The 23,705-nt window shown below is 52.1% G+C and overlaps 1 long non-coding RNA gene across 1 annotated transcript in view; it reads right to left on the bottom strand.

Moving 5' to 3' along the window:
- The window catches only part of LOC144616631 (uncharacterized), a 36,798-nt gene that overhangs the window by 3,899 nt on the left and 9,194 nt on the right, over positions 1-23,705 (bottom strand). The window contains exons 3-4 of the long non-coding RNA XR_013556022.1: positions 6,792-6,957; positions 4,673-4,788 (exon numbers count right to left, since the gene is read on the bottom strand). This is a non-coding gene — a long non-coding RNA (uncharacterized LOC144616631). The remainder of the gene's footprint in view (positions 1-4,672; positions 4,789-6,791; positions 6,958-23,705) is intronic.

A 23,705-nucleotide genomic window follows, 5' to 3' on the forward strand; every position in this document is an offset into this window, starting at 1 on the left:
CCATTGAGTGGGAATCCTGGGAGAGGATAGGAGAGAAGAGGGCATCCACCACCATTGGGCCCCTTCTCTGTGTCACTTAATATTAGGAGGCGGAGGTGAGTCTCGTTCATAGACAATCACAGATAATTATGAATGAGCATCTAAAAACCAGAATCAAGGTGCAAAGTGCTCTGGGAACATAAAGGGTGGGGAAGACGATGCTGGCGTGTGTGGTGTGTGTGTGGGCTGGCGGTGGAGAATCGAGATAAATATTGGATCTCCCTGGCCTGAGAATCCTGGCCATCCTTTCCCCCAGGGAAGGCATTCACCCCGGAAACTGGAAGGTTCTGTGAAAGGGGAAGGGATATGGAGCCTAGAACCAGGGCCCTGGGGCTTCTTGGGGAAGAAGGTCTTCATGCCCCAGGCGTGTCTTCAAGGTGGCAGTGCGACGACAACGTTCTGTAGGCACTCCCCCAAAGGAAAAAAAAAAAAAAAAAAAAAAAGCCTGCCTTCCAGGTAGTCACTGAGGGACTTCCCCGGGCACCTGCGTGTGGGGAGGTTGAGGAAAACAGCAACCCAAAGACCCGTCCCCAGCTCCTCAACCTCATGACACCGTGTCCAGAGGCTGCCAAGTCTAGGGAGAGAGCCGTTCTGGTCTGAAGGCTGTCACTCAACATCCCAGAACTGGCAGGGAGACGAGAGGCCTGGAGTCTCTGCTCGGTGCTCACACTGATGCGGAGGACCCCGGGGTGGAGGAGCGGTTCTGTTTCTGTCAGGAATCACGCCGTCTCTGTTGTGGGTCAAAAGGCCAGGGGAGGGGCGCCTGGGTGGCTCAGTCGGTTAAGCATCCGACTTCGGCTCAGGTCGTGATCTCGCGGTCCGTGAGTTCAAGCCCCGCATCACGCTCTGTGCTGACAGCTCAGAGCCTGGAGCCTGTTTCTGATTCTGTGTCTCCCTCTCTCTCTGACCCTCCCCCGTTCATGCTGTCTCTCCCTGTCTCAAAAATAAAGAAACATTAAAAAAAAAAAATTAAAAAAAAAAAAAAAAGGCCAGGGGAGACAGTACAGACTAAACATCTCATAATCGGAACAGCGTGGATGTGGGTGAGGATCCCTGTGATGGCTCATATCTGTTCCCTTGTAATGTCATCTCTGGGAGTGTTAGCCACCGGTCAGGTTGTCGTGGGGGCCAGCCGGTGAAGCAGCAGGACTCAAGCTAACGACGGGGGAGAGAAGGAGCTGCGTCTTCTTTGGGTTCTTTGCGCATTCAGCCCTACTCAGTGCCAGTCCCTGGGCTCAGTGGTGGGGCCACCAAGGTGGTGGCCCTCGAGGGGCTTCTAATCCAGCAGGAAGGGTTTAATGTTGTCTTAAACCATACCAAGTCTGTGCAAACAAAACCCTACAAAGCGTCTGCCATGACTCACGGTCATAGGCAGGTGAGCAGCTCTAAATCTTAGATGGCCTATCCTCTCGAGGACTTTCAGACTTCTGAAAGAGAATGTCCCAGAAAATTCCCAGGAGGTCCACAGAGGGGCAAGAAAGGCTTTGCATAGAGAAGGTAATGCTTATTCAGCGTCTTACAGGATAGATGGAAATTTATCAGGAATCGAAAGGCCAAAGGAGCATTGCAGTCAAGGGGAGGTATGGATTATTTGCTGAGGTATGAACTATTTGAGGGCCATCGAGGAATCTGGCGGGGGGGGGGGGGTGCTGGACTGTGTGCAAGGGAGGGGAGGGACTGTGTCTGGAGATCAGCAAGATCTGGAAGGGAAGACTGAGATCAGATTGTGAAGTGTTTTGAAGGCAGAGTTCGTAGTTTATTCCAAGGGCTCCAGGGAGCCATTGAAGGTTCTTGAGCAGGAGAGTGAAATGGCCAGATGTGTATTTTATAGAAAAACTCTGGGCAGGTGGTGGGTTTGGCCTGGAGGCAGGAAGACTAGGTCTGTGGTCATCACAGAACGGAAAGTAGCCTGAACTGGGTTGTGGCTATGGGAGAAGATGGGACAGGACAGTGCTACCCAGATAAAAGTTCACTTCCAAGCTTTCTTTACAGCAGGCTATGGCCTGATGACTTAGTTCTAGCCAATCTCTGCCCCTCAGGGCATCTTAGGGTTCTGGGAATAAGTGGAAGCATTGGGTTTGACCTCTGGGAAGTCTCTTTAAAGAGAGAAGCATTTCTATCTGCCAAGTTTTTGCCTGGGACTCAACTATGATGGTAGGAGCGTGTGCAGTCATCTTGGACCAGGAAGATGAGTTGGAAGGACACTGGATCCCTAAAAATTTTCAGGGTCACTATACCAGCCCCGGCTTGCTTATATTCAGAATTATTTTATGAAAGAGGTGAATAAACTTCTGTCTCACTCAAGTCACAGTTATTTTTGGAGTTTTCTGTTAACATATGTGCTGCTCCACAGTTTGCCTTATAAAGGTGGGAAAAAAATGAGTTCTACAGTTCTACATGAGTTTTATAGAAAAAAGGCTGCATTCTTCCATGGCTTATCCTGGGGAGTGAGTCATATCACTGTTTCCTGGGGAGAACTGGGGCTCTCCTATTCCCCTGCAGTTTGAAGCAGGAATGGGGAGGCCACTGTTAAGGATACAGATGTGGCCCAGCTGAGCTGGACCCGCCTCACCAGCCACATCCCTCCCTTCCCAGCGCTCATCTTCCCCCAGAGAGCACAGGAAGGAAACTGTTGGGGGCGAGGGGTGCAGAGGGGAGCCAGATTAGTTCCTCTTATGGTTGGATTCCCAGGGGTGGAGGAGACAGAAAGTCTAGCAGAGCCTTCAACAGACAGACAGTGGACCTCCAGCTGGCCCTTTGGGCCCCAGGCTCTTCTGTGAGTCAAAGAACATTTGGCTGCTTCTCCAAAGATCCTCCTCTGCCCCCAGCTCCCCTCGTCTTGGAGAAGAACAGGGGCTTTGAGTCTATAGCCCTGGAGGCCCTAAGGGCCAGCACTGCCTCCTGCCTGGGGTAAAATGTAAGGGGCAGGAGCAGAGGGGCAGTTGGGCTAGAGGCAGACATCTACAACTGCACTCTCCACCTTGCCAGCTCTAGCTTTAGGTCAGGAAACCTTCAGGGAGTCCACTTCTCCTCAAGTGCTAATCAAATGCTCCAAGATGACCTCACATACCTTGAATCACTTGCTTATCTCTCTGCCGGGAACCTGCAGGAGCGCCTGAGAACCTACACTTACTGAGCAGTTACTATGTGGCAATCTCACATGCACACGTCTGTCCTCATTCCATCCTCACAACAGCCCTGAGTTAGCACCGGCCCCTTTTTAGTGGAGGAGAATGATAAGCCACAAACAGATTAACTTATCTCAGGTTACCCAGCTAGCGAGTGGCTGGGCTGGAACTTGAACACTAGTTACGTGACTCCAAAGACCAGGCTTTCTGTGCTAGACGTTGCTGGGGAGTCTCGGGGGCAGGCTAGGGGGCGTGGTGCTATGCCTGAAGTCACAGGGGGTGGTTTCCAGGTCCTCCCAAACCTAGATCAGTTTGTGAAGGAGGAGCATGGTCCTGGGCATCCCGCCTCCCAGCTCCCCTGCGTCCCACCCCGTCTCACCGCCCCTTCTTTTCGTCCTACCTTGTCTTCACTTCTCAGTGTCTGCACTCAGTTTTCAGGGACACTGGATTTGTACTTCGACCAGTAATAAAATTCAGGATCCCTTATAGAGATTTGGTGATTCCAACCCCCTTTCATATACTTAGTGGGCTGAAAACACCCCTGTGAGGCATCCAGCGAGGAGATGGAACTGAGCTGTCCGGGGCCACGCAGCTGGAAAGGGACCTGGACCAAACTCGGTTTCTCAGCCCTGACCTCTGACCTCAGGCCTTTCAGCACTTTTTGAATGCCACCTACCCTGTTCCAGGCCCCCTGCTGGGTACCGGGGCCTAAGGCACACCCTTGGCCCCTGACACACTCAAAACCAGCAAGATTAGGAAGAAAAGCTAAGGCGTCGCCCCTAAGACCCAGAGCTGATGTAAGTTGCAGCTGGGGGTCGGGGTTGGGGGGTTCCTCAGAAGAGTCCATCCAAGGGACCCCTCCCCGCCTCTCTCCAGGGGGAAGATGGCACATTCCTGATGCTCGTCATATCCAAATATCACCTACACTGTTGTTTATTTGTTTGTGTATACTGATTCATTTTAAAAAGGAACTAACTTTAAAGGAAACGTCATAGCCCTACCTTAGGAAGGTAACTGTAAAAATCAATTAAACTCTAGGTGGTTGTTGCCGGTGAGGATTCTGAGCCTGGGGCCTGCTCTCTTTTGGTTTATGAGGTATGAGAGACACATTAGCCCCTAACTGAGGCTTTCTCCTTGACTCATCAGGAGGATGGAAAGAGGATTGGAAGGCAGATAGTTTTCTCACTCCATGATTTCAATGTTATTAAAGACTAGCCGAAATGATCACAAACATGCCCCAAATTGGGGCACCTGGGTGGCTCAGTCGGTTAGGTGTCCAACTCTTGATGTCGGCTCAGGTCATGATCTCACAGTTCGTGGGTTCGAGCCCCGTGTCGGGCTCTGCGCTGGCAGCATGGAGCCTGCTTGGGATTCTCTCTCTCCTTCTCTCTCTGCCCCTCCCCTGCACGCGCACTCTCTCTCTCTCTCAAAATAAATACATACGTGAAAAGTTAAAAAAAAAAAAACAAAAAACATGCCCAAGTCATCTCATATGCTGTTCATACTTTAAGAACTAGTGGCATAGAAAAATGAAACTTCTAGTGCCTGTGGTCGGGGCAGGTATGATGTCTGGGGGGGTGGACCCCACGGGGCAATACGGAAGGGTTGTGTCATCTTCTCTCTAAAAGAGGACAAAGGATAGGTGGGCTTCTCAGCTTTGGTATATCCTTTTACAACGTGAAAAGAGAATTTTTTTTTTTTAAGTCTTTGAAGCTTGCTGTCTTGGGAGGCCCACAAGACCCCAGGTAACTTTCCTCTCTGTTATGGTTGAGAAAGCTCAGTAGACTAAGTTGCAGGGCCTACCTAAGCACATCCAGCAGGATGTGTGCTCAAAATACTGAGCAGACCCGTAACAGTCCTCTCTAGAGCATTCCCCGTCCCTCGATAGGTGAATGCAGCATCCTTTGTGCAGAAAACCTGTTCCCCATCAAAGAAAACCCAGTTCCGTGGAGGTTGGTCCTGGGAGAAGAGCTTCTGAGGAGCCATCTTGGGATTCTGATTTCGGCCCTCGAAACGAGGTTCGCCTTCCCTTGGGGTGTCTCACTTCCTGACTCCCACTGCTCCCACCCTGTTGGTTCCAGCGGGTGCTCCGAGGAAGGGAGGACAAAAGGGCCACAAACACCGAGGGAACAGGAATTGGTCAGTGCAAGAGCCTGAGACATTTGTGTTCCAGTGTCAGGGTCCTGGTGGCCTCGGTTCCAGGCCTGTGCCTGCTTCCACATGTAGGGCTCATCTGCTAGCCTACCACCTGGGGTCCCCCTAACTTTGCCCCCTCTTCCTGGCCGAGTCCAAAGAACTCCCTCTCCCAGGCTGCCTGGCCAGGCCTTTCCGGTTCAGGGCTGGTTCTTGCACCAAGGGAAACACTTCTAACTGGTCTCAGCAATGCTTCCCCTTCCCGCGAGACTCACCTCTCAGGTTCGGGGTGTGGCCTAAGCTGCATAGTCACTTTGTTTTCATTAAATAATATAAATTCATTGTAGAAAGTATGAATTAGCATAAAGATTAAAATAAAAATCACCCAACCTCATCATTCATAAAAACCCCTATTAATATTTTGTTGTATATCCCTCTAGGTTTTTTCAAGGCACACATATTTTAAGTTTATTTATTTTGAGAGAGAGAGAGAGAGCATGTGTGTGCACAAGTGGGGGGAAGGACAGAGAGAGAGGGAGACAGAATCCCAAGTAGGCCCTGCGCTTGTCAGCACAGAGCCTGATGTGGGACTCGAACTCATAAACTGAGATCATGACCTGAGCTGAAGTCGGACACTTAACTGACAGAACCACTCAGGTGCCCCTCATATATCTTTTTTTCTTATAAAAATGGCATCTTATTGTTTGGTAGCATGCTTTTCTCCATTCTATCATATTTTAGTGATGGCTTTTCCTATCAGCAGTGAAAATTCTATGGGTCCAGCAGCATTAGCATCACCTGGGAGCTTGCTAGAAATGGGGGGTTTTAGATCTGATGTTAGACTTGTTGAATCAGAATCTTCATTTTAACAAGATCCCCAGGCAATTCTTATGTCTCTTAAGGTTTGAGAGTGCCGGGGACACCTGGGTGGCTCTGTCAGTTAAGTGTCTGACTCTTGATTTTGGCTCAGGTCATGATCTCACGGTTGTGGGATCTGGCCCCTGTGGGGCTCTGCACTGAGCGTGGAGCCTGCTTGGGATTCCCTTTCTCCCTCCCTCTCTCTCTGTCTTTCCCTCTCTCTCTCTCCCCCTCTGCCCCTTCCCCATGTGTGCTCACACTCTCTCTCTGTCAAAAAAAAAAAAAATGTGTCAAGTTTGAGAGTGCTGCTACTTGGTGTCATTTTTAATGATCGTATCCCCATGCAACCACGTGGCTAAAATTTTCTTTTCAAATCTACCTAGAATCGGGCATTTAGGTTATATGTAATGTTTGCTCTGTTATTAACAATGCTACAGTGAGCATCTTTATACATATCTGTTGGTCAGGTCTTTTAAATTCCTAGGAGTAGAATTTCTAGGTTAGGGACTTTTGATGCCAATTGTCATCAAGTTGTCCTACAGAAGGACTGTTCCAGCTCACACTGTTCCCTGCAATGCCCAAGAGTGAAGAGATCTCTACCCCCTGGCAACTTCCGTATTACCGGTCTTTTACCTCTGCCATCAGTTCTGTGAAAGTAGTATTTCAGGGTTGGCTCCGGATATGTTTCCTTGTTACTAGGCCGTCAATTTGAACATTTTTCCACATGAGTCCTGGCCATTTGCATTTCTGCCGGCTGGACGTCTGCTGGCTGAGAAAGCTCAGGTAGAGGTCGCAGGGCCTGTGCAAGGTCATACAGCGGGTTACTCCCACCAAGATAGGGAGAGACATTGCCACTGAGGGCTGCAGAGAGGGTGGCCTGAGCCAGGTCCTTGTGCAGAGCCCTGCACAGGGTGGACACTCATGTTTGCTGCCTGTTGGAGGGTACAGTGGGCATGGGCCCAATTCGGACCCAGCCTGGCTCTTCTGCGGGCCCCAGCCTCATGCTGTGTCCGAGCCCCAGAGCAAGTGCCCGGCCAAGCCCCCCCCCCCAGGCCTAGCGAGGCCTGGATGCTGGCTGCCACCCAGGATGGTGGAGTCAGGTTCCAGCTGGGCATTCCATGGTTCCCCAAGCAGGCAAGTGGGCAGGCTGGCCAGATGTGCTGGGGGTGGGGGGAGCCGGTGGTGAGGACAATTCAGGGAAGTGACCCTGCCCGGTAGCAGAGCTCCTGCCCCAGCAGGCATTGTGAGCCGCCCACTGGCCACTGTTGCTAAAGCTGCTGACGGTGGCTGCAGGAAGCTAGGCTTACTCAGCCCCGGCTGCAGGGCTGCACGTGGCTGTGTTTGCTACCTCCCTCCACCCAGCTTTCCTCCCAGGCACGGCCTGCCCAGCCAGCAGCTGGGGGAAGCGGTGCCGTGGGGAGGAAACAGGCGGGACCACCCCCCCACATCCCCTGCAAGGCTGCACCTGTGCTCTGCCGGCCCTGCCACCTGTTGCCTGATTGGGCACGGGGCCTGCCCCAGGGGCCTCGGCGGCACAGCGAGGTGCAGGGCTGGGATCTGGGGTGGGCCCCGGCCTGGGGCAGGCGAGCCAGGAGTGGAACCCCCTCGTCGACGATATCTACCGAATGCACCACTCACTCCCCACCGCCGCTGGGGTGTATCTGTATTATTATCTCCCTCCGACAAAAAGGGAAACCAAAGCTCTGAAAATAAGAGTAATAATAGCCTAACCTAGAGTTTGCTTATTAGGTGCCAGGAGCTCTTATTTGTGTCTCACAAGAATAGCAGGTACAGCCGTAGGCCCATTTTCCCTGAGGAAACCCAAACACAGAGACGTGAAGGCACTTGCTTTAGGTCACACAGCATGTAAGAGGCACCCCCACGTCTCTGACTGCAAAATCACACCCTTAACTCGCCCCTGACAGGGCCTACCAGGTGACCCTTCCAGGATCTCGGTCCCTGCAGGAGCACCTGAGCTGTTCCTCGTGTGGCACTGCTCAGAGTCCCCTGGGCCTCTGTCTCATCATCCTCTTCTGTGTCTCCATCCCGCCCCCAGCCCCCAGGTGTCCTTGGGGACTGTTTCTCAGATGCTGTGTCCTCTGACTCTCTCTATCCTGCCCTGACTCTGGGTTTCTCTGTCTCCTCTCTCTGGTCTGCAAAAGGGACAAAGAGGGAATTTGCATGGAACGTGGCAAACAAATCGTGGCACCCAGTTGCCATGGGCAGCAGAAAAGTGTCTCCTGGGTGGGAGCTGAGTGAGTAGAGAATAAAGCAGAAGGGAAGGGAGAAAGGAGCCAGTCTGGGAGGCTGGGGGGCCAGTGGGGCTGGTGTCTGGAGGATGAGAGGGCGAACCAGGGAGGGGGCAGCAGCCGTGGGACCCCCCCACACCTTTCTTCTTCTGCAGTGGTGATGGTGCCCCCCCTCCCCCAACCCCGCACTGAGAGCCGCTGCTGCTGTTGGTAGCCTTGGGCTGCTGAGGATGGGAGGGTGGGGGAAGAAGGAGGAAGTTGTTTTCAGAGTGAGGGTCTCTGCGCAAGCCTGTTGACAAGCTTTCAAGTCTGCATGATAGGATTCTGGGTTCTTAACAGATTCACTTCTATCCCGAGTGGGGCCCAAAGCCAGGGCTCCAGGCCTTTGGCAATCAGGGTGGAATCCAACCACTGGCTGTCATGGCAACCTGTACCTCTTCGGAACTGCACCGAAAGGCCTAGAGTCTGCAGTCCAGGCGACCAGTCACTCAGTATGTGGCAATAGGCAAGCCCATGGGTGTGCCGGGGGGAATCCTACAGGGTAGGGCCCAGAAAGGGGTCCGACTTTGGCTCAGCCGCTTCCTTCTAGTCCTGGCCTCTTCCCGGCAGCGTCTCCAGGGTCTGGCCTAAGTTGGGCTTCAGCCAAGCTGGCTGGCCTCCAGGTGGATTTGGGACAGACAGCTGGGATGTGGTGTTTCCCGCTCCGAAGAGATGGAGGTTGGCAATGGGACCGTGGCGGGGCTGGAATCTGGAATGCTGGGTCCTTCAGTGACAAATCTCAGCAGGATGGTGGGGTCGTGGGTGGGTGGAGGCTGGACAGGCAGTCTTTAGTTAGGTTTCCCAGTAAGGGGATGTGACAGGGATTAGAGCCAGGTGGTCTCCATACCTCCACCCCTTCTTTATCTGGGTGCCTCTGAGCCCTGCATGGGTCCCTCTGGAAGGCCAGCCAGCTGACTCTGAAACTTCCTTCTTTCTCCTCACCCTAACGGCCCTCACTTCTTCAGACCAGGTCCCCTGCTTGCCAGGGTCAGGTCAGCCCGTCCCAGGAAGCATCTGGCACTGTTTGCTCGCCTCTTTTTGATCGTCCTGGTGGACCTGGTCATAGCTGCCTGTGCTCCTGATTCTGGCATAGACATTGTGTTCAGCTCCTTGAGACAACCTTTGTTCGGCTCGACAGGGCACACGTGAGTAGTAACTCAGTCCTCCTTCCCCTAGCTGCCAGGTTCAGCTTTGGTCCTTCTTTCTGTCCCTCCTTGTCTAAACAATTCCTATCCATCCTTTGAGGCCCATGTCAGATGTGAAGCTCATGCTCCTCCCCATCTGTTCCAGGCAGAATCACTGTTTCCTGTGTCTCCTGCTAATGAGGCACAGAGCACTGAGTGAATGACACTTCCCAAAGGAAAGAAAAAAAAAAAAAAAAAAAAAAGCTTCTGGTCTTGATGGTGTCCTGCTCAAACATTTTCCATGGCTCCCCACTGTGAAAAGGCCTTTTGCCCTTTTGGGCTTCATCAATCCCCTAGCCTGTGCCAGAGAACCCTCTACTCTAGTCAAGTGGTTCCCTAGCCTTCCCCAAACTTGGTCTGAACCCCCCCCTCTCCACTCCCCCTGCTCAGGCCATCTCCTTTCTTTAGAACACACACCACCACTCACATACTGAAATTCTACCCACCCTTGCGTCTCATGGCCCTGGGAGGCTGGTGGCTCTTGAAAGGGCATAAGGGGGGCCCAGGGTTCGTCTTCCGCCCCTCCCCGATCTCCAGAGCCAATGGCTTTTGAACAACCTGCATCATATGTTCTATAATTTGAACCAAGCAGCGGCTGACAACCTCCTATTAATGTCTGTGTTAGTGCAAATGAGTACGTCATTGTGTGTGGATGAATACATGTATGTTCATGGGAAGATATCAGCAAGCATATGCACAGGGAGCTGTGTGTGTGCTAAGAAATGTGTGGGAACGAATGTGCCTCTCCATGTGTGGGAGCAGGTGCGTCATGTCTGAGTGAACTTGTGAATGCACATGGGCCCCGTGTGCCAAAGCACGTGAGCACACGTGAACCTATACGGGGGGGTTGTGTACGTTGAAGGTGTGTGCTTGCACATGCAGGCAAATCTGTCTGTGCACTGGGTGTACGTGTCCTGCTACACTTTCTTCTGCCCAGCCCAGGTTACTGGGGAAGGCCAAGGCCGGTCAGTCTCCCTTCCATGCACCTCCCAACCTCCAGGGGCATGAGGAGGGGCTGTATGTGACATCCTAACTTTTGACGGAGATAAATGCAGAATTCCTGTAAGGTCACTAGGCTGTGGCAGTGAGCAGCTGTGAGTGTCGGGGGTCTGGCTCCGTGGTGACCTGGCCCCTGGCCCCCAGGCCTCAGTATCCCCTGTCCCCCACTGAGCTGGTAACCGGAACTAGGAGGGCTCAGGAGGTGTCCAGCAAGAGATAATCGTTCTGTTCTGGTCCCCAGGCAACAAGACCCTACACCCTAGGCCTGTGAGGGGCTGCCTACGCTGGGCCCTGGCAGAGGGGATGGTGACAAGGCCAGAGTACCCACAGAATGCCAGGTCTATGGTCCTCCTTCCTCAGGGGACTAAACTTTGAAAAAACAAAGCAACAGGTTAATGTGAACTCACTTTAGACCGAACAAGGATATAAAGGCTTAAAGTGCAGCGAGGAAGCTTAGGCTAGACCCAAGGAAGGAGTGTCCTTCACTGACAAAGACCACAAAATCTGTGTCCTCAAACAGATGGATCCCACAACAGGATCCACATCCACCCACAGGGCTGGTGGAGGGGGTCAGAGGTGAGAGACTGGCCTGGATGACCTTTAGAAGTGCCCCTCCCCACTGTCGTGGCTCTGTCCTCTGTAGCTCTGAGGGGGCCCAGAGGGGCATCTGGGGAGAGAAATTAGTCAGGCGTACTTCCGTGCACTGCTCCCAAGATCCTTCCCTCCTCCGGAACCTTCTTATCCCTCATTTCCTGCTGCTCTCCTCTCACCTCCAAGTGGCTGCCCCAGCCCTGGCCCCAAAGTGGCTTCCTCACTCCCTCCCTGCTGCTCCAGAATTCTCCCAGCAGACCACCCCCAAAGGCCCAGCCCGGTCCCTCCCAGTCTTTGGAGTGCAGCCCTGGGCCTCCCACCCAGTGGAAAGGCAATTAGAGGCTCAAACTGGGAGGGGTGCTGAGGTGGGTGCAGGGAGACAGCAGGCCTCGGTGGGCACGATCCCTCACCGGGTGGTCCTCAGGGAGCCAAGGCCAACTGGATGTGACAGTGTTCCCTGGCTGAGGTCAGAGGAGCTCTGGGGCCGCTGCCTCAGGGCTGGAGGCCCCCCTTCTTCAGGGGCTTTGGGGTCCCAGCCTTGCTTTTCCTGGTGGCCTCCTCTGGCTCCCAGGGAGTGGTCATGGAAGAGGACATGTAGAGGTGCTTAGGGAGAATGGGGCGGGGAGGGTGAATGACTCCCCCCGACACACCCTGGGCTCCCCTCCTCCTCCTCCTCCTGGAGCTCCTGTGCCTTCCCTGGGAGGTCTGGCCAAGGCGAGCCCAGGGATGAGGGGAGGAGATCATTAATCACCGTTATTTATTGTTTCTTATGTAACCCGTGTTATGAAACATGGGACCTTGTACCAGGCACAACTGGGAACATGTGAAAGATGGCCCTACTAGTAAGGGCTTCCTGTGGGCTGAACAGGTAGGCCCAGGAGCCATAGGGCCACCTGCAGAACGGCCTGGAAAGAGGGGTGCAGGCTGGCCCAGGCTCTGGCTGCAGGTAGGCCGGTCCTGCTGTGCTGCCCTGCTATCTCACAGGGCCCTAAGGTAGGAAGAGAGCTGGGTTTGGGGGCCCCTCAACCACAACAGGCCTAGATCAGCTCAGGCTCCAGGGTGGCCTGGGTCACAGCTGGAGTTGTCAACATACTGACCCAGGAGGAGATAACATCCAAAGGGCTTGGAGTCCCAGTCGGACAAGGAGGGGAATGTCGCCGGAAAAGATCCCTGGCCCCTAGAGGGATCAAACTAAATGGGACTTTAATAGGTCTCTTCCAGCTCAGATTTCATGGGTAATTGGAAGCAGGTCCTGAGCCGAGCAGAGTGGGCTGGCCCTAGTGGCCTGTGGGGGCTGGGGACTGAGGAGGAGCAAGGGTTGCTGCCTCCCTCCCCTCCGCACATCCCACCCAGGCCTCATGGGGCTTCTGGATCCCCTCTACACTGCTTTGGAAGTGCTGCTGTTTTAACTCCTTCAGGGTAAGAACGTGGCTAAGCGGGGAGGGAGAGCCTGAGTCTCGGCTCAGAGGGGAAAAGAGAAGCATGTCCTGAGCTAGATGTACACTCATTCATTCATTCATTCATTCACTCACTCAACAAATTCACATTGAAAACTGGCAATAGCCCTTTAAGACAGAACCCTTACTTTGTTTTTTTTTTTTTTTTAATTACAAAAGAGGCCCACACTTGCTGAAATAAGATTCAAGCGGTATCACAGTATATTAAGTAAAAGTGAAAATTCTCCCCCCCCCCCCACCCATTATCTGCCCTCTCCCTGGCTACTCTCATACTCCAGGGGTACCTTCTGTCAACAATTTATTGGATCTCCTTCCAGACCATCTTCACGGCATTCTGCACCACATCCTGCTGTTTTCACTCAACAATGCATCATTGATATCCTTCCAAGGCAGTAAGTAGAATGTGGGTATTCCTCACTCCCATTTTAAAGATGAGAACACTGAGGTTCAGAAAGGTTTAATGGCTGTCCCAGACTGCAGAGCCAGGCCTTGTTCTCATTCTGTCATAGCTTCCAGCCTCTTCCCTGCAGCGGGTGGATATGATGGAGCAGAGAGGCTGGAAAACCCCTAAGTGAGGGTTGGGGTGGGAGAGAGAGCCTGGGAATGAGAAGGAAGCAGTGGGCTAGGAGTGGGCACAGGCTCTGCTTGGATGCAGTGGCACCCCTCCTCCAGTGTCTCCCAGGATCCCTCGGGGTCTTCTGTGGCTCTGGGGCCCTAGAGGCCTGGGCTGGACAGGGCTGGTTAGCAGGTAGTGGAGGAGTTTTCAAACCAAACCTATCAAGAGGGAAGGAAAGATGGCATTTCAGCCCCTAAAGTGCCTGCGACACATTCCTCCCCTGGCCTCAAGGGGCATTTCTTGCCTAACACCACTGGTGGGTGCTGGCCACTGCCCCTGCCTGCTGATGCTGACCAGACAGGCCTGTGTTCTCCCTCCAGGACTACCATCCTATATTCCCCTGCTGCCACCGGCTACCATTCCAGCATGTTCACCAGTGCAGGGAGGGAGGCACCCCTTTCCGCAGCCCAGACCCTGAGCAACCAGAACCGGCTCATAGTCACAGGGCTTAGGGACCCTCTAGGAAGACAGCTGAGGGGATAGGCAGGTGGGAGGCCAGTCCAGCCTGTGGCTCAGCCTGAAGTATAAATAAGACCAGCTCTGAAAATGTTGTGACCCAGAAGCCTCCACACCAGACACCTAGCCTTCCTCCCCCCTGCCTGGGACCTCCAAGGGAGGGAACACTGGAAGCTGAGAGAACACAGAGGATGGGCAAAGGAAGAAAACATCTAGTGTTCCTTCTGGGCAGACATGGGTTCTTTACACCCGGGCACACGCATGCATGTGCACACCCACGTGCATGCACACACACTAATGCCGAAAAGGGGAACTTGGCCGAAGTGTAGCACAGCTGCCCCTCGGAGAAGGCTTAGAGGCAGGGGAATGGACCGGATGGCCTTTGGAGAGCTCGCCATTCCCGAGACTGTCTGGAAAAATGCTCCCACAAGGGCCACCCAGGCCTTGGAAGGAATCACAGAGATTCTCCCACAAGGCAGTCAGGCCAACTGGGGAAGACTGATCCACTCACGCTGCCAATCTCCTTGGCGAACCTGCTCTGTGCCAGGCCCCATGCTGGGCCCCAGAGAACAGACTGCACCTCCCAGGCTCCACTGCACCAGAGCCACTGGGCATATGGGAGAGAGGGTCCCTACTGGCAAGAGCAGAGCCCATCCCTTCACCCAAGGCTGGCCCATCAGTCACTGAGAGGCTGATGAGTGGTTCTTAGCGGCGCGCAGGCGGCATCCATCCGGAGTGCAGACCCTCCGCCCCCCCCAACCCCCACCCCCAGCTGGTGTCTGGAGAAGGCCGGAGTCTCCTCTCTGCCCACCACCCACGCCACCCCCACGGTTCTGGCCCTGGCCGGCGGGGGCGCAGAAAGGAAATCACTAAGGAGGATTGAGTGTCAATTCACCAACTAATCGGATCAGGGCGAGCGGCTGCCGCACACGCTGTTCCCTCCCCGGCTCCTCCGCGGGCCCATTACAGCAGCTAATCACCCGGGCGGCGGCGGCGGCGTTAACAACCGTCTGCCCACCAGGCTCCTTCCTGGGGCTTGGCGGAGGGGCTGACCCCTTGCAGCTCTCCTCTCGGAGGAGCAGGAGCGGGAAACTGGATCCCAGCAACAAGCCGGTGGCCGCCGTCCAGGGTAACGCCTGGCTCCTCGCGCTGCTGGCTGGCCTCCTGAGTGTTTGCCCGGCTCCTCTTGCCCCGCGGCCGCCGCCGAGGGCCGGCGAGGACGGCGCGGGGACAGCGCATCCCCTGAGCACCCGAGGCCACCGCTCCCTCCCCGCCGCCGATGCTGCCCGCGCGGCCCGAGCTGGGGAGGCGGCGCTCCCTGCCAGCCAGAGCAAATTAGGTGCCCGGACGTTGAGGTCTGCTTGGCATTTCCTGTGTTGGCTTTGGCTGACGAGGCCAGGCCAGTGGGCAGCCCTCTTGACCCCAGCCCAGTCCAACAGGCACGTCCCAGACTCTGCAGCCCACAGACTTCTGCTCTGTGCCCCACAGGGAATCCTGTTCCGGAAAAAAAAGATCACCCCTCCCTGCCTGGGTTCCCACTGAGCTGCCTTCCCTTGCCTTGTAGGGTGCTCTGACACCAGAGGCCTGGCCAGCCCCCAACCTGGCTCATCTCAATGCATGTTCCTCAGGCTCGGGCACAGAGCCCACAGAATTTGTGGATCTCCGAGGCTCCCAGGGCTTCCTGGATGTGGTGAGGCGCCTCTGCATCCAGGCTCCCAAGCCTGACGGTCCGCAGGGGGCTCTGATCTCCCCTGATCTCTTCTTCCCATCTGTCTGTGGAAGAATTTCCCCAGTCCAGGGCCTGGCCCCCAGGGAGCCATGAGCAAGGAGGTTGCTCCAGACATTGGCACCAGCTTGGGAACCCATGGGAGCTCCCGTCCTCGACCCCGGAAGGGCCGGCTTCACCTGTGGGCTTCGGCATTGCTGGCTCCTGTTCCTCTGTCCATGTTTTCTTTGGCTCGGATTTCTGGGACACCAGATTGTCCAAAACAAGACGACTTCGTGATACTTACTTTCCCAAAGAGCAGAGTCTGTAACACAATCAGGCTCTTTGTGTGCAGTGCAGTCTCCAGCCACCCACTCTCTGGTTGCCCCCGTCTCTGCCCCAGCCAGGTCCCCTTGGGGGCATGAAGCACTCCTCAATCCCAGTGGCCAGGGGTCTCTGGCTTAGGATTTAGCGAGGCTGAGCAGAGAGGGGAGCCAAACCCCTCCCCACAGACCATCCATCACTGGTCTACAGCTCTTTCCTTTCTCCTCCCCAGCCCTGGGATGCCAGCATAGCCCCTGTGAGGAAGGAGAAGCAAGAAATAGGAATAGCCTAGGGTTCGAGATGCCCGACTACAAATCCCAGCTCTACTACACACAGCTGTATGCCTCGAGCAAGGTACCAAATGGCTGTGGAACTCAGTTGCCTTGCCAGTAAAGTGGCGACAATAGAGGAACCTAGCTTTACTGGAACCTTACTAGGGCCTTTGGGGCTAGCCTGCAGTAAGCCCCGGTAAAGCGACCATAAATGCAGCTATCTGTCCACATGGGGTCGGCTGAGCAGTCACTCAGGAGTCTGCAGAGTTGTCCAGGCCCAGCCTAGACCACACCTAGGATAGAGACTCTGCCCCCCTACCCCACTAGTCACTTCTTTGCTCCCAGGCTGGTTCTGTGCTACCATCTCCCTGAGGAGACTGAAGCCCAGGCTGGCTCTCTCCTGAGCCACTCTGCCCGTGGCCATCAAGAACTTGCCGCCTCGACGGCACGGGCCAGCCTGCCAGGGCAGAGCAGTCTCAGAAGGCATCTGAAGGTGGTTGGGTACCTAGAACCCCTGTTTGGAGGTCCTCACCTTTCCCCAGGGAACACGGAGGCATAGCACACGCATCTTGGTTGCTCAGTGCCAGGTACCAGAACGCTCAGAAATCTGAACGTGTGGTGAACGAAGGAAAAGGCTCTGGATTTCCTACATTGTTTGTGGGAGTAGCGACAGGCGTTTTTCTGACAAGTCTGGGGTGAGAGTTGTCAAGAAGACAGGGGAGTGTTGATCACCTTGATGAGCAATTCCATGTCTGGGACTCTCCCTTGGGAACTAATCTGAAATGCCAGAACTCAGAGCTGCAGGAGGGTCTATAAAAATCTCTACAGAGGTGGTTTTTCTCAGCGTCATTTATTTTTATTTTTTATTCTTTTAGATTTTTTTTTAATGTTCACTTATTTTTGAGAGAGAGACAGAGACAGAGACAGCGTGAGCGGCAGAGAGAGAGACAGACACACAATCCAAAGCAGGCTCCATGCTCCCAGCTGTCAGCACAGACACTGACAGGGGGCTCGAACTCATGAACCATGAGATCATGACCTGAGCCGAAGTTGGACGCCTACAACCGACTGAGACACCCAGGAACCCCTCTCAGGGTCACTTATAATAGCAAACAAACAAAGAAGATACTTCAGTAGCCAATGGTTGGAGACTGGATAAATCTATTATGCTATACCTGTGCACACAGGGAATTAAAGAGTAAGCACTAAAGATTAGGTTTAGGGAAAATTTTTAATGACGTGGCAACATCTGAGTAAAAAAAATCAGGATATCTAACTGCTGACAAAGTATAATCTTAATTATGTAAAAAAAAATCAGGATATCTAACTGCTGACAAAGTATAATCTTAATTATGTGAAAAAATATGTTCTGAGTACATACACAAAATTTGATATATATATATACATATATAACATATAATTATATATGTATAATATATAATAATTACTTATACATATATATAAATTATATATATATAATATAAAAGGGCATATTATGCTGCCTTAAAAAGGGATGAATTCTGGCACCTGCTACAACATGGACAAGCCCTGAAGACATTATGTTAAGTGAAATATGCCAGACAGAAATGTACAAAGATTGTATGGTTCCACCTTACATGAGGCCCCTAGAAAAGAGTCAAACACCTAGAGACAGAAAGTAGAAGGGTGCTTGCCAGGGCCTGGGGAGGACGGACAGTGATTTTTTAATGGGCACAAAGTTTCAGTTTGGGAAGATAAAAAGTTCTGGAGATGGTGATGGTTGTGCAAGAATGAGAATGTACTTAACACTACTGAACTGTACACTTAAAAATGATAAAAATGATAAATGTTATGTTATGTACATTTTATCACAATAAAAAAAAGAGGTCATAGAGAAATACATCAAATGTTCTTAATGAGTATTTTTGAGTGAAGGGATTATGGGTGACCTTTGTTCTTTTTAGTTTCCAACATTTGCCCCTAGTAAATGAGATATTTTGTTTTGTTTGTTGTTTGTTTTAAGGAAGCTTGCTTCAGCATCTCCCAGATGTGCGGGGGTGGGGAGGGGGAGAGGTTCGGTCCAGCTGCAGCTGGACACAGGGGAGAAGCACAGCGTGCTGGGGGGAGGGCTGGCTCAGAGAAGGCTTGGGGTCCGCCCAAGTTCTCGCTCCCCTGCTGGCTGGCCTAATTCTCTGCCTCCCGGCCCCCCCCTCCAACCCCCACCCCTCCAGCCTTGCCTCGGGGCCTCTCCTCAGGCATGGCGCACTGACTAGCCTGAAGGGGCCGTCCCAGCTCTAGTGGGAATTCGGGCTCGGGGCTTTCTCAGACGGTCAGTACCCTTGCCGCCTTCCCGCTGCCGCTCCGCCCCAGCCCAGCTGCAAAAACAACAGCCCATACCCCAAGCCCTGTTATTGCAGCCCAGAGTGGAGCCTCAGTGTGCAGCGGAAGGAGTGGGGATGGGGCCTGCCAGTCCCAAAGAGACCTTGGGGCAGGGGTGCTCTCGGGAGGTTGGAGGGTCCCCTCCTGATCCCTGGGGAAACCTGACTCCCAGGTGTGAGGAGAAGGGGCTTGGGGAGGCCTGAGGGCCTGGGGGCCTGAGAGCCAACTCTGCCAGTGGCCTCCCTGGCTCCTTGGGGACTGCGGGGTGGGGAGAGGTAGGGGGGAGGAAGTCAAGCCACTTGGGAACCCGCTGAACCAAGCCGAGCCAAGCCGTGGGCAGGAGGCGGCACCACCGTGGCTCCCAGGCAGGCCAGGGCCAAGGCTTTCCCACGGGGTGCAACTGGCCACTGGGCTCTACGGAGCCATCCACCCAGGCTAGGGACTGGGAGCCCTGGGAGTTTTCCATGCAGTCTTCCCTTCAGGGCAGAGGGACTGGTGGGCATATCTGGAACTTATCAGGGCTCTTCCAGGTATGGGCTGGGCACCCCAGCAAGGCTGGGGTACAGCTCTCAGGGGCCTGCTACTCAGCTTTCTCAGCACCCACTCCAGCCTCATCCATTGGCTCCTTACTCACGTGACAGAGCAATGACACAGGGCTCATATCCCTAAGAACCTAAGGGGCCTCAGAGGCTGTCGGAAGCCCAGCGCCTTTTTGACCCCTAAAGGCCACTCCTGCCACTCTAATATGAGGGGTGTGGACGGTGTGGCATTAGGAGGCACTGGGAGGTCTCCAGAGACAGATAAACCCAGGCTAGAACCTCAGCTCTGTCCCACTAGCTGTATGACTGGACATGTTCCTTAACCTCTCCAAGCCTTGGCTTCCTCCACTGTAGTGGTGGAAGGTTTAGATGCAACATATATAGTTTCTGGCACAATGTAAATGCTCATTAAGGGGAAGACACTGTAATGCTCTATACACAAGCCCCCAAAAATGAAATTAGCTGAGACTGGAAAGAACTTTCTGATCTCAATGGTCGACTTAGTTCTTCTGACCCATGGCACTCTGCCCAACGTAGACGGCACACTTGAGAAGTCCCCTTTTCTTTTTCCACTCTGGTTAGGAACCAGTTAAGCAAACTACCCTCTGAAGTTAGACAATGACTGTCTGTTGTTAAGGATGTTGTGGGCCACAGGCATCAAACCAGGGATAGAAACTATTTCAGGCAAGGAGAGGATCCAGATGGAAGAGGGTGAGCCTCTGGCTTCTCAAAGCCACCAGCATCCTCTGTCTGTAGGTTAGTCACTGAGTGTCACTTATGCACCAAGAAGCGGCAGGAAGCTGTCAGATTGAGGGTCCAGGCTTCCTGACTGGGATGTAGCCTCATATAAGGTCTGTTGCTGTTCTGAAATGCTCTCAGGTAGTTACAATAACTCATTTACTCTTGAAAGAGAGGAGTTATAGAAATAAAAGCTGGTTCGGGGCGCCTGGGTGGCTCAGTCGGTTAAGTGTCAGACTTGAGCTCAGGTCACGATCTCACGGTCCGTGAGTTCGAGCCCCGCGTCGGGCTCTGGCCTGATGGCTCAGAGCCTGGAGCCTGCTTCCGATTCTGTGTCTCCCTCTCTCTCTGCCCTTTCCCTGTTCATGCTCTGTCTCTCTCTGTCTCAAAAATAAATAAACATTAAAAAAAATTTTTTTTTAAAAGAAATAAAAGCTGGTGTTATTTTTATTTGGATTATCTGGCCTTTAAAATACAACCAGATCTGTATTAAGTACATTAGAATCACCTTTTAGGGAGATTTTAAAAAATTCTCTCAAAATTTTTAGGTAATGATAATTCAGACCTACTACTTTAAAGATCAGTAGTAGCAAAGTGTCTCTAAATCTTTAGGATCACTACCATTCATCAGATGTCATTGTTCTTATCATCTCCACTGACAGACACGATAACCCAGCTTGGGAGGGGCGGACCTGTGATCTGAACTGAGATTCATATGACTTCCAAGCCCAAATGTGCATGCATTCATTCATTCATTCATTCAGGGAGGGTGGGGGAAGAGCTGAGAGAGGGAGAGAGAGAGAATCTTAAGCAAATTCCACACCCAGCACAGAGCCCAACTTGGAGTTCGATCTCATGACTGTGAGATCATGACCTGAGCCAAAATCAAGAGTTGGATGCTCAACCAACTGAGCCACCAGGCGTCCCCAAGCCCAAGCTTCTAAATGGTTTAACATAACATGAAAGGACAACTAGCCAGTGGGCATTAGTCTCCACATTTTTTTTCCGGAATCACAGACTATTTGTTTTGTCTACCTATGTGCTTGGTACTATTCTCACTAATGACAGACCTATCGATTGTGGTATAACTGATCGCTTGATCAGAACCAGCTCACTTCACAGGGCTCTTTAGAGACCAAAGGGGAGAAGGAGTACGAAAATCTTTAAATTTTTAAAAATGTTTATTTATTTTGAGCACGAGCAGGGGAGGGGGCAGAAAGTGAAGGAGACACAGAATCTGAAGCAGGCTTCAGGCTCTGGGCTGACAGCACAGAGCCAGACACGGGGCTCGAACCCACGAACCCTGAGATCATGACTTGATCTGAAGTCAGGCACTTAACCGACTGAGCCACCCAGGTACCCCAGGAATATGAAAATCTTAACAGGCAAAACCCTCCTTCTGGGGCGCCTGGGTGACTCAGTTAAGTGTCTGACTCTTGTCTTTGGCTCAGATCATTATCTCACTGTTTATGGGATGGAGTCCCACATCTGGCACCAAGCTCACAGGACAGAGCCTGCTTGGGATTCTTTCTCTCTCCGCCCCTTCCCCACTCGCGCTCTCTCTCTCTCTCAAAATAAATAAACTTAAAAAAATAAATAAAAGGCACAATCCTCTAAGTTTAAAGGATGATGCTGTTTTATTATTGAGTTTCCCCTAGTACAGGGGCTATCTTCCAATATGCAGTCTGGTGTTTGGTATGAAAAGATGTTCAACAAATATTCGTCATATACTGTATATGTTGCCCCATGAAGACCAAGTGTTAATACACGGTCCTAATAACAATAGGGTACCATTTTTTTTCTAATCACATGTCCTGGTACCATTATCTGTGTTTGTCATTAGAATTTTCCTCTAAATTCCTAGCAACTGACCAGTTCAAGTGGGAGGGAATCTCATGAACACAGCCGGATTCCACTAAAATATAAATCTACATTTAGACCCAGAATAGCTTCTAGTTTAGCGGCATCAATCAAATAATGTCTGAGAATTGGGTTGGGCTCCTTGGAGAACAAAAGAGAAGCTTAGTCAAGCCTCCGGCAACTCAAAAAGTTAAACCAAAGGGGGACTCGCTGAGAAGTCCAAGGATGGCTCTACCTTAAAGCATGGCTAGGCCTACAGGCCTCCATCGGTTCATTTCAAATCATCAGCTCTTTTGCCCTTTCTCTCTCACTCTAGGACTTGCCTCTGTTCACTTCTTCTCTTGGAGCAGTTGCCTGACTTTCTCCTGCAGACAGTCCTCCTCCATGAAACAGGAAAGTTGGACACCAACAGTCCTCAGCCAATCTCCTCATAGCGGATGATCTAAAGGACAGAAACCTGCTTTCCTCTGGGGTCCATATAGCAAATCACAGGGAAGGGCTCAACGGCTTTGTGCAAATAGACGACATGGAATTGGGGTGACTGCACAGACCTGGGTGGTGTGCCTTCTCTGCGGCCAGGAGGCCCTGAGATTGACAGTTCCACCTGAATGACACGAGATGAGGGAGAGTTCCCAAAGGAAAGGGGGTGCAGGGCAGACAAAAACAACAGGTGCCCCTGACAATAGCACTTGTTCTCAGGTTGCGTAGAGACATGACTTATCCACCAGAACAATCAGAAAAGGATAAAAACAGTAGTGCACTCGCATGCCGAAGTGTTGAGTCAAAGCCCTTCAGGAAAAGGAAGTGATCTGATGGCCTAAAGGAGATTCTTTAGAACAGGAGAAAGACACAAATATTTTGGTCAGCCTCCCTCCCTACAGTTGAGAATTATCATCATAATCACCCTATTCTCCAAATTAAGCTCAGAAACTATGATTTGATAATTCTGCAGGCAATTAGCCAGAATATTTGAAATTGGGACACTTTGGGAAAATCTAGAAGATCTGGTGAACACAATCATATTCCTGGTTGAGAGAATGGGCCTGATGATTTATTTTTCTTACAAATAACTTTTTTTCTGATTACAAATGGGAGGTGTTTACTGTAGAAATTTTGGAAAATACAGAACACAAATGAACATGAAAACCACTCTTGTGTTTGTTAGGATTGGGTGTGACTACGAATGATGGAAACCTCAAGATAACAGTGGCTCAAATAAGACTGAAGTTTATTTTGCTTGCTGCTACATGAAGTTCAGAAGTCCAGGCTGGTATGATAGTTTTGCTCCACAGAGGCCTCAGGGTGCCCAGGCCCCTTCCAGCTCACTACTCTGCCATGCCTGCAGCGTGGCCTGAATCCTCATTATCTAGGCTGACCGAGCAGAAAAGTAGCCAGAAAGAGAAAGGGATAAAGAGGCCAAGGGACACATGCCAGCTATGTCCCAGGCAAGGTTCTCAGAAGCAGCAACACAACGTTTCCCCACCAGCCCCACGGTAATGACCGGGTTTGGGGGTGATGGTGGGGTTCAGAGCCAATGGCCAAGAAAGAATTCTTGGAGACGTCTTTGGTGCAAGAAGGTGATCTTATTAAAGCGTGGGGACAGGACCTGTGGGCAGAAAGAGCTGCACTGGGGTTGTAAAGAGTGACTGGTTGTATACTATGGGGTTAGGAGAGGTAAAGTCAAGGGAAAGTTTCTTAAAGGGATTTTCATATGCTAAAGAAGACTCACAGATTACTGAAGGCCTAGCTATTGTCAAACTGAAGTTGTTTTTCCCTCCAGTAAAGTAGCAAAGCATTAATATGAAGATAGTAGGGAGTTCTGGAGATTAGGCTATTGATAAGATTGCCTTTTGTTTTTGTTTTTGTTTTTTTTTTTTTGTAATTTACTAAGATATTTGTAAACTGATGGAGACTCCTGTCCTGGATGACTGTGACTTTTATCAGTTAACCATTGGTTTTCTTTCCCTTTCATTGGGCAGCCGGGAGTGTCCGAGGAATATCACACGTATCCCACCTGGGGTGGGGGGTGGGGGGTGTTCTTAGCTTGTGCTTTGTCCTCAGCTTGCCTTATGCTCCCTCATCAGTAAGAATGCGGTCACATGGCCGCATCTACCTGCTGGGGAGACTAGGAGATGTAGTTTTTATTCTGGGTAGCTATTT

This window comes from Panthera onca, chromosome B3 (genome assembly GCF_046562875.1).
Source record: "Panthera onca isolate mPanOnc1 chromosome B3, mPanOnc1 haplotype 2, whole genome shotgun sequence".
Taxonomy (NCBI): Eukaryota; Metazoa; Chordata; class Mammalia; order Carnivora; family Felidae; genus Panthera; species Panthera onca.